This window comes from Sceloporus occidentalis, unplaced genomic scaffold (assembly GCF_023333645.1).
Source record: "Sceloporus occidentalis isolate IW3139 unplaced genomic scaffold, rSceOcc1.0.p SCAF_3, whole genome shotgun sequence".
NCBI lineage: Eukaryota > Metazoa > Chordata > Lepidosauria > Squamata > Phrynosomatidae > Sceloporus > Sceloporus occidentalis.
In genome coordinates, this window is record NW_028316983.1 from 207372555 (window position 1) to 207381075 (window position 8521).

Below are 8521 nucleotides of genomic sequence, written 5' to 3' on the forward strand. Positions count from 1 at the left end.
TTAATCAGTGCCAGATCCTCTTTCCTCACCTCAGAACATATCATCACTTGCCTATGAAACACTTCTGAAATATTCTGACAGGCAGCTGAAATGTAAAATAGAAGTCAAGTGACAATTGTTTCTGAAACAAGAAAACTGTAATTGTTGGTCTGTGTAGGCAGCAAATCCAACATAGTCCTTTACTGTGCAGAGCTTACTGCCAATGAAACATGCACATCTCCCTTTCTGGAACTGCTATTTTAGTTAAAATCTCACAATCACACACTCATTTATTGCCTTCCATTGGGACGCCTCTGGTCCCTGCCGCAGTCGCTAAAGTGAAACAATGGCTTGTTTTCTGAATCTGTCAGGTTTGGGGATTTAAACTTCCGAAGGCTAAAGACAGTCCATTAAGAACAACTCAACCCCTCCTATTTCCAAAATCCCATTCATATGTATTTTGTTTTACACAAATTCAGTCTAGTATATTTAAGCAATCCATAATTCTCTTGAGACTAGCGGGGAATATTAAGATTCTAATTCTTAACATTAAGGAATGTTAAGATGCCAATTCTAGCAAGTAGGCTTGAAGCAAAAACCCAAAACATCCGTGTACTTTCTTAAAAGTCCATAAAACTATCCCGAGAATTAGACATTTGAATTGTCTTTCATTCTATTATAAATAGATAATGAAACTTTATTCTTCCCTTGTCTCTCTGCCAGAAGACAATTCTAAGTGGGCCTGCTTTAAAAAGTGATCAAATTTTGACCCTGCGTTGCCACTCTCTCTCCCCCAAAATATACATAAAACAAGTTTAAATTTTTTGCAGCTATTGAACAACTTCAAGAAAGGATCAAGCAAAACCCCTCATGCTTTTCACAGGTATTTTAAGATTCAGAAACATGTTGTCAAACTGACAGTGGCCTTTTAAAGAGACCTTGCTCCCCAATGCCGAGTGCCTAAATTCTCCTCAGCAAAACCTCACCTCACCCACAACTATTGTCAGGTGGTTGTTTCCAGGGTAAAGCCCTCCTTTAAGGTTCAGTGGAAGTTTCCCTCCTATTTGAACACTTTTTAGCAGGATTTCCTGTTTCAGAATGACCTGTCAAATTTCTTCACCAGTCATCCTTCTTCTAAACTCCCTGGCTTTTTTCTTTTGGATCCTGGGCTGTCTTTCAGCCACGTCTAAGAGAAGTGCATTAAAACACACACAAACACACACTTAACATCGCCTTATCTCTTTCCAGTGAGCCGTCCACACTTTTGAAAACCCCAAACCCCAATAAATAAAAGTTTCAATCCCAGAGCCACTTCTGGTGGGGAAGAAGGCAATGCAGCCAGACGTACACTCTCTTCCAACCCTAGAATCCTATGATTCAAATGAATAAGTAATAATAATAATAATAATAGGAGAGGGGGGTGAGAAACGTTCCCAGTGGAAGATTACTCACATCTCTGGAAAAGTACAAACTGGTTTTGCAAAGAGATTGGTGGAGGGAGATGCTTTCAAAGGCTTAGGCTAAAAAAAGAGGACAAGAAAGGCGAGGAGGGCAGCCTGGAGGGATAGGTGAAGCTCTCTCTCTCTCTCTCTCTCAATCCCTGTTTTGCAGGACGGGGCAGTTCTTCTCAGCTCCATGCATTTCGGGTTCGGTACTTACAGCGACCGCCTTTGCTGCATGTGTGCTTCACCTTTCTGCTCAGACTTCCAACCCAGCCACCCAAACAACGGGGCTCACATCAGAGTGGGTTTATCCTTCCTTCCTTCCTAATTCCTGAGAGTGGGAGGGAAGACTCTTCTAATAACTGAAGAAGAAGAAGAAGAAATCACAAAAGGCGATCAACTGAAGCCCCAGCAAGGCTGCCCTTCTCTGTGTCTCTTTCCCTTTGCGCCGCTCGCAAGGAGCCCAGATGCGCAGCGCTGGCTCTGGAGGCAAAGCCCCCTCGGGAGCAAAGGGGGGGGGGCAGAGGGGGCAGGAGGCGAGAGGAGAGGAGTGACTTCTTCGCTGGCTTCTCCGCCGCGGGGCTCTGCCCGCCACACTCGTGTGTGTGTGTGTGTGTGTCCAAGTGTGTGTGCGAAGGAGCCAGTGTTGTTGTGAGGGAGAGCAAGCGAAGAGGGGAAGGGTCTTAGTTCTCCTCCAGGAAGAAGCCCTAAGCAGACTTTCTCCCCTCCGTCCCCAGGAAAAGCTGGAAAGTCTGAAGCTGCGGCACCGAAAGCTCCTGCTCCAACTTCTCCAATTGCCTCGCTTTTGGGGAGACGGACGGAGGGGTCAACGGGGGGCAACCGGGGCTTCTCCGCCGCCGCCTCTTCCTCCTCTTTTGCCTCGCCTTGCCCCCTTCTCAGCGGAGGCAGCCAGAGAGAGCAGGGTCGCCGGAGAGGCTGAGCGGACAGAAGGAACAACAGCCCCGCGGATCTTCATCCCTCCCTCCCTCTCTCTCTCTCTCTCCTTCTGCCCAGGCTTTGCAGGGCTGCCTTCACCTCGCCTCAAGGCTCTCCTTCTCTGGGGTTTTCTCTCTCCCTTTCCCCCCTTTTGTTTATTGGGAATGCGAAGCACGGCTATTCTCTTTGGTCACAGGAGAATGTGAGAGCCACCAGGAGATATAGATATATGAGAGCCCCCCATCTATCTACCTATCATCTAATCATAGCCTTACTCAGCCTTGGGCTGTGTGTAGCTTATCAGAGGCAACCTTTTCCGGCGCGCAATTTTGGGATGTGTGTGTATATGTGTGTGTGGTGTGGGTATACATGTGTGTATGTATTTGTGTGTTAATGTTATAACAGCTTATCAGAGGCAACCTTTGCTGGCGCGCAGTTTTGGCGTGTGTGTGTGTGTGCACACATTGTGTGTGTGTGTGTGTGTGTGTGTTATCATAGTCTTACTCAGCCTTAGGCTGTGTGTGGATTATCTGAGGCAACTGTTGCTGGCGCGCAATTTTGGAGTGTGTGTGTGTGTGTGTGTGTGTGTATATATATATAATATGAGTGTGTGTGAGTGTGTGTGTGTGCGTGCTATAACAGCCTTACTCAGCCTTGGGGCTTCTCTGAGGCAACCTTTCCTGGCGCGCAATTTTGGGATGCAAATGAAGGCTCCTGTGAATAAACAGCTGAAGGGGGGAGGATGCTGTCAAAAAGCGCTGCTGGAGAAATAATCCGGTTTGGCACCGTTTTAAGTACACTGGCTCAAGGGTATGGAATTCTGGGAGTTGGGCCCCACAACAAACTCCAACTCCCAGAATTCCATAGCCTTGAGCAAGGGCATTTAAAGTGGTACCAAACCGGATTATTTCTTCAGTGTGGATGCACTTGGATGTGGAACTGATTTTCTCCTTTCCTCTCCCTACCCCACAGTCTAATAAAAAAAGGACAGAAATAAGAATAGGAGAGACAGAGAGAGAAACAGTCCTGAAACGTTTAACCTGCACTAAACCCTGCCCTGTGCCAACATCAAGCAACCTGACACAATAACCACAAACCTTTCAACAGTTCGTAACGTACAAGATACAAATGGCGTTGGGCAAAAAAATGAATCATTCACGCACACTTCTCCTTGGGTTTCCTTCTGTTTTTGGGGGGAGAGGTAATTCTATCTCGCCCTGATTCGTTCATACCAAAATGTTCAGGCTCGATGGCCTTCTTTTCCTGGATCCACTTCTGATGTTTTTATTTATTTCTTTATCCCTTGTGTACATAAAAAAAAAAAAAAGCCACACACAGATGGATCAGCAAAATGTCAATGCCTGCTGCTCCGATAGTTTGAAAATAACTCTTTCCCAGAGGTGTTGTCATATAAGCTTTGTTGGTCTGAAATTCTAAACAACAAAACACAGGGAAATGAAAACAAAGGCAGCGTACCAAAAACTCAATTTAAACACAATCTTGCCATTTCTAAGTTAACACAGTCCCCTTAGGCCAGATAATTTTCTCCTAAGGAGGAAAAAAAACATTGCACAAGTATTGCTTGGACAACTTCACAAGCCAAAAACTAAACTAGATGCAAACTCAAGTTGATTCCCCCCCCCCCCGATATTGTAACTCAAGACTGAGAATAATCTTACCTTCAGTTAACAGATATTGTGAACAGAAGCCATTCTTATAAATGCAAAATATCTTGTCGCTTCCGTGTCCAGACGGTACATTTTCTGAAGAAAACTTCGGGATTAAATCCTAGAAGAAAACCATTGTGTCACGAATCTTGAGCTGATACACCTCCTAGGACATCTCTTGCCTTAGCCTTAGCAGGCAAAATGTAATAGGATAGATCAGTACCATATAAGGAAGGTTAAGGTCAAAATCCACATATTTCTATTGGCTCTGGCCTTGCAACCAATATAAACAGAGGTACTTGCCTTTTTTTATATCCCTTAATATGTATTTATAATGCTTCGTTATATGGCACTAGAAATCACATTATTTGCAGGGTCTTAACTACGTTAGGCAAGATTGTACTAAAATAAACTGATTTTACCTAAAACAGGCACTGTTTTGGCATGTGGTTTTTTTTAAACAAGCAATCTGTTAGAAAAGTCTGCTATAGATATTTATCAATATAGATGATTTTTTAAAAAAGAACAATACCTTGTTTTCCCTGAATAGAAAAAAAGTTCTATTGCTTAACAATATAGTACAAAGAATGGCTACACAGTATATGTAGATACCTTGGTTTCTTCCTCTGAAAGAGACGTGTTGATAATAAATTTGGGAATAGGCAAAAAGGGGGAAGAATAAAGACAACATTCTAACAATTTGGATCTCTACATTGGAAATAATTTTTGCCAGGGAAAATGCCATTTATTAACCAAACATAGAAGTTCTTACTGTGGGTATTAAAGTAAATTCTTTCTGTTCTGAAATGTTGTGCTCAAATTATTGGAATTTACCGGATACATGAAAACCAAATATACCCAAATATACATTTATTGTGGGATAACAGTTAAGTAGCTAAGTTTGTTTATAAGACAGGTGTATCTGTTGTTGTTGAAGTCAGAAAAGAGTGATTTACTGTAGTTTTTCAAGCTACTCAGCTGATAATATTTTCACAGTCCTTTATTATTACAGGAAACACTGACTGGAGTTGTAAAGAATAAAACCTTTATTACTCATGCAATCTCTACAATGTTAAGCTCCTGATCTGACAGTTATTTATGTCTAATTATTTGACAAAATTTCACCTGAAATGTGTGTTTCAGCACAAAATTTACTGTTATAGCGCAATTCTTGCCAATTGATGAATTAGCTATGTTATCAATGGGGCAGGGGAGAGTTTCAGATATTTGATCCTTATGAATCTGTGCGTTTTTCTCCCCTGGTTGTGCCCCCCCCCCTTTCATGACTTTATATAAGTTGATTGTTCAGTTGCTTCTTCAGGGGGAGGAGTGTTGAATAATCCTTTTGAATGCATTTCCCTTCTTTATCTGTGAATGGTCACATCATATGCTCCAGTTCATAGTACCTACACATAAGTATTTGACAGCAAATTGTATTTAGTGGGACATAGTCCACATACATATGCACTTTGGATTAAGGTGTGAGTGATTTTTTAAGGATTATTAGGCTCTGATGCAAAGCACATCTTGTTCAACGTTAAAGTTCCATCAAAACTGATCTAATTGACATCTATGCATATGTATTATGTTAAGTTAGAGTTAAGTCTGGGAAAAGCCTACTAAAATCCCAATGACTTATTAATTAATTTTACTTTATTTTAAAATCAACTATTGTTCTGTAGAACCTCATGCAACACATATTTAATTTTTTGAAAAAAATCTTTTAAATTGTTAGCATATTTAAGGACCACCTTTAAATACAAACATTTGATGAACAGTTTCTAATAATTTTGTGTTTTTAAAAAAAATAAATAATGAGGAGGGAATATACCAGAGGAAAGATTTGTACGATGACACACATTTGACAAGTGCTAAACTACCATGAACTAAAGCAGCACTAGTCAAAGTGGTGATCCCTGGACTGGTGCCAGTGGTTGTGTTGTTGGCTCCCAATCCATTGTAAGTTTCCAGAAGAGAAAGAAACAATGCTCATTGACCACAAATTTATTGCCAGTCCATGGCACAGTGGGACCAAAACTTACTGCCAGTCCCCCATGGATGGTAGCCTGAAAAGCATTGATCTAAAGGAAACTAACATTTTCACTTGATTCTTAAAAATCCCAAGGAAAGACTTCTAGCAGCTTCTTTGGGAGAGAGAGCAGGCACCACAGCAAAGATGGCTCTGTTTAACATGGTTGTCAGACAGCTGGAACACAAATTTGGGTGCCACCAGCAGATCACATAAAATATGTCCAATAAGGGAATGGGGTTTTGAGGGGGGGGGGGTCTGTTGTTTTTTTGTTTTTTTGTTTGTTTGCATTTTGCAAATCTTGAATAATTTAGAAAACTGATATTTTGGGAGGGAAATTCAATGTTAATTTCTACCTAAAGTAGACCCATTCAAAGGGACAAACTAAATCAAAGACCACTTACTTCAGTGGGCCTCTTATAGAAGGGTTATACTGAATGTAGTGCTTCAAGTAGCAAATTACTCCATAAGCAGGCTTCATTTAACACAGACTGGTAGAAATCACAGTGTTGTTGTGTACCTTCAAGTTCTCCTAAGATGAACCTATCACAGTGTTCTCCTGGCAAGATTTGTTCCAAGAGGGTTTGTCTTTGCCTTCTAGTCTGAGTATGTACACTGTTGTATATTTGGGTATATTTGTGTATATATGTGATTTACCCAGGGTCAACCAACAGGTTTCCATGGCAGAGCGGGGATTTGGATCCTGGCCTCCAGAGGCATCGTCCAAAGCTCCAACCTCTGCACCATGCTGGCTCACTGGTAGCTGTGATATACAATGTGCAATTACAACAACGCTGTGGTGGGAATATTGCAGTATATCTAACTATATGAAAGCAAAGGTGAAGACATAGCTTAGTGGTATCTGCTACTAATACATAGGAAATGTTTGTTTGCTTTATTAATTAGTTTATGCTTACATTTTGTTTTTGCTTCATGAAGCTCAAGGCAATGTACATGGTTCTCTCTTCACCTCCATGTTATCCTCACAAGAAGAAAAGTGTCATCACATAATATTTTTTTTCTGTTGTTAAAAAGATGTAAACTGGGATCAAAAGAACCATGTTAATCACACATCCAATTAAATATTTTTGCATAACAGACCCAAACTGATTTGAAAATCAGTGGCGTTCCAAAAGAAGATTCTCCTCCAGTTGTGGATGCATTGGAGAACTGCATCCTTGCAATAACAGATTAAGTTCATCAGAATCTCCATGTAAGATTATCCGGGCTGCATCCACACTGTAAAAATAATCCAGTTTGACACCACTTTAATTGGCATGGCTCAGTGCTATGGAATTCTGGGAACTGAGAATTTGTGAGACATTTAACTTTCTTTGTTAGAAAGCTCTTGTGCCACAACAAACTACAATTCCCAGAATCCCACAGCACTGAGACATGGCAGTTAAAATGGAAACTGTATTTTTTCCTGCAGATTGGCAGTGTAGATGCAGCCCCAGAGGATATTGATAAGCCAATAATTTATTTTTTGTTTTCTAAGCTGTTTGGATCTAACCTCTCTGAAACTAAAGAGACATACTCTGACCCAGCATAGCAGAACAACATATGGAAGCATAGCAGATGCATGTATGGAAGAAGATACATGTGTGGGAAGCCTTGACTGGTTAAGAAGGCAGAATGTGTTCCCACTTTCCTTTACAACTCCACCTTTCTATGTCCCATCCAATGCAAAGCAGTAAAGCATTTGACCCATCACAGTTGTTTCTAATATCTGGATGCTAAGAAGTATTATTTTTGCATTAATGATTGATCAGTCATTCTCCCTTGTTAGCCTAGTCTTCAGTCAAAAGTTGTTCAGAGTAGTTTGCATCCATGAAAACAACTACATTAGATTCTGGTAAAAGAATTAAGGACTAGTAAATAGAATATTGTCTCAGCATAACCTTGTATGGATTGGCTCCATATATGAACTGGATGAATTATTAATGCTTGGAGTAGACCAAATGAAGTCATCCAGGGATGTATAGTCATTACTAGGTTGTTTCATTGATGTAAATGGATCTATAACTTTATAGGGCTCAAAAACCTGGGGCCTATTCACACTAAGGAGTTTATCAGACAAGGGAAATTGGAAGTATAATCCAATGGCAATCCGAACACAATCATGGGGTTTCACGTTATTGCGTGAGAGGTGATCACACACAATTTTGGGCAATGGCAAGCTATTTTCGGGCAATGGGAAATCAGTTTGAACGCAATTCGAATTCACATAAATTTGCTGAATTAGCGAATTCACATGAATGCATTCCGGCCCCACTTTCCTTTCATTCAAAATTAAGAGAAATTCCTCCCGTGTGATAAACTCCTATGAATTATAGCACTATGAGTCCAATTTAACTGTCATGGTTCAGACATATGGTATCTTGGACTTGAAATTTAGGGAGAGATATTGAGAATTCTCAATCAGAGAGCTCCAATGGTTCACCAAAATACAAGCCCCAGGATTCCAT

The 8521-nt window shown here is 40.9% G+C and overlaps 1 protein-coding gene across 1 annotated transcript in view; it reads right to left on the reverse strand.

Moving 5' to 3' along the window:
* The window catches only part of EYA1 (EYA transcriptional coactivator and phosphatase 1), a 119650-nt gene extending 115596 nt beyond the window's left edge, over positions 1-4054 (reverse strand). Inside the window, exon 1 of the mRNA XM_089517442.1 lies at positions 4037-4054. The gene's annotated coding sequence lies outside the window, so the exon portion shown is untranslated. The remainder of the gene's footprint in view (positions 1-4036) is intronic.
* Positions 4055-8521: the final 4467 nt, after the last annotated feature.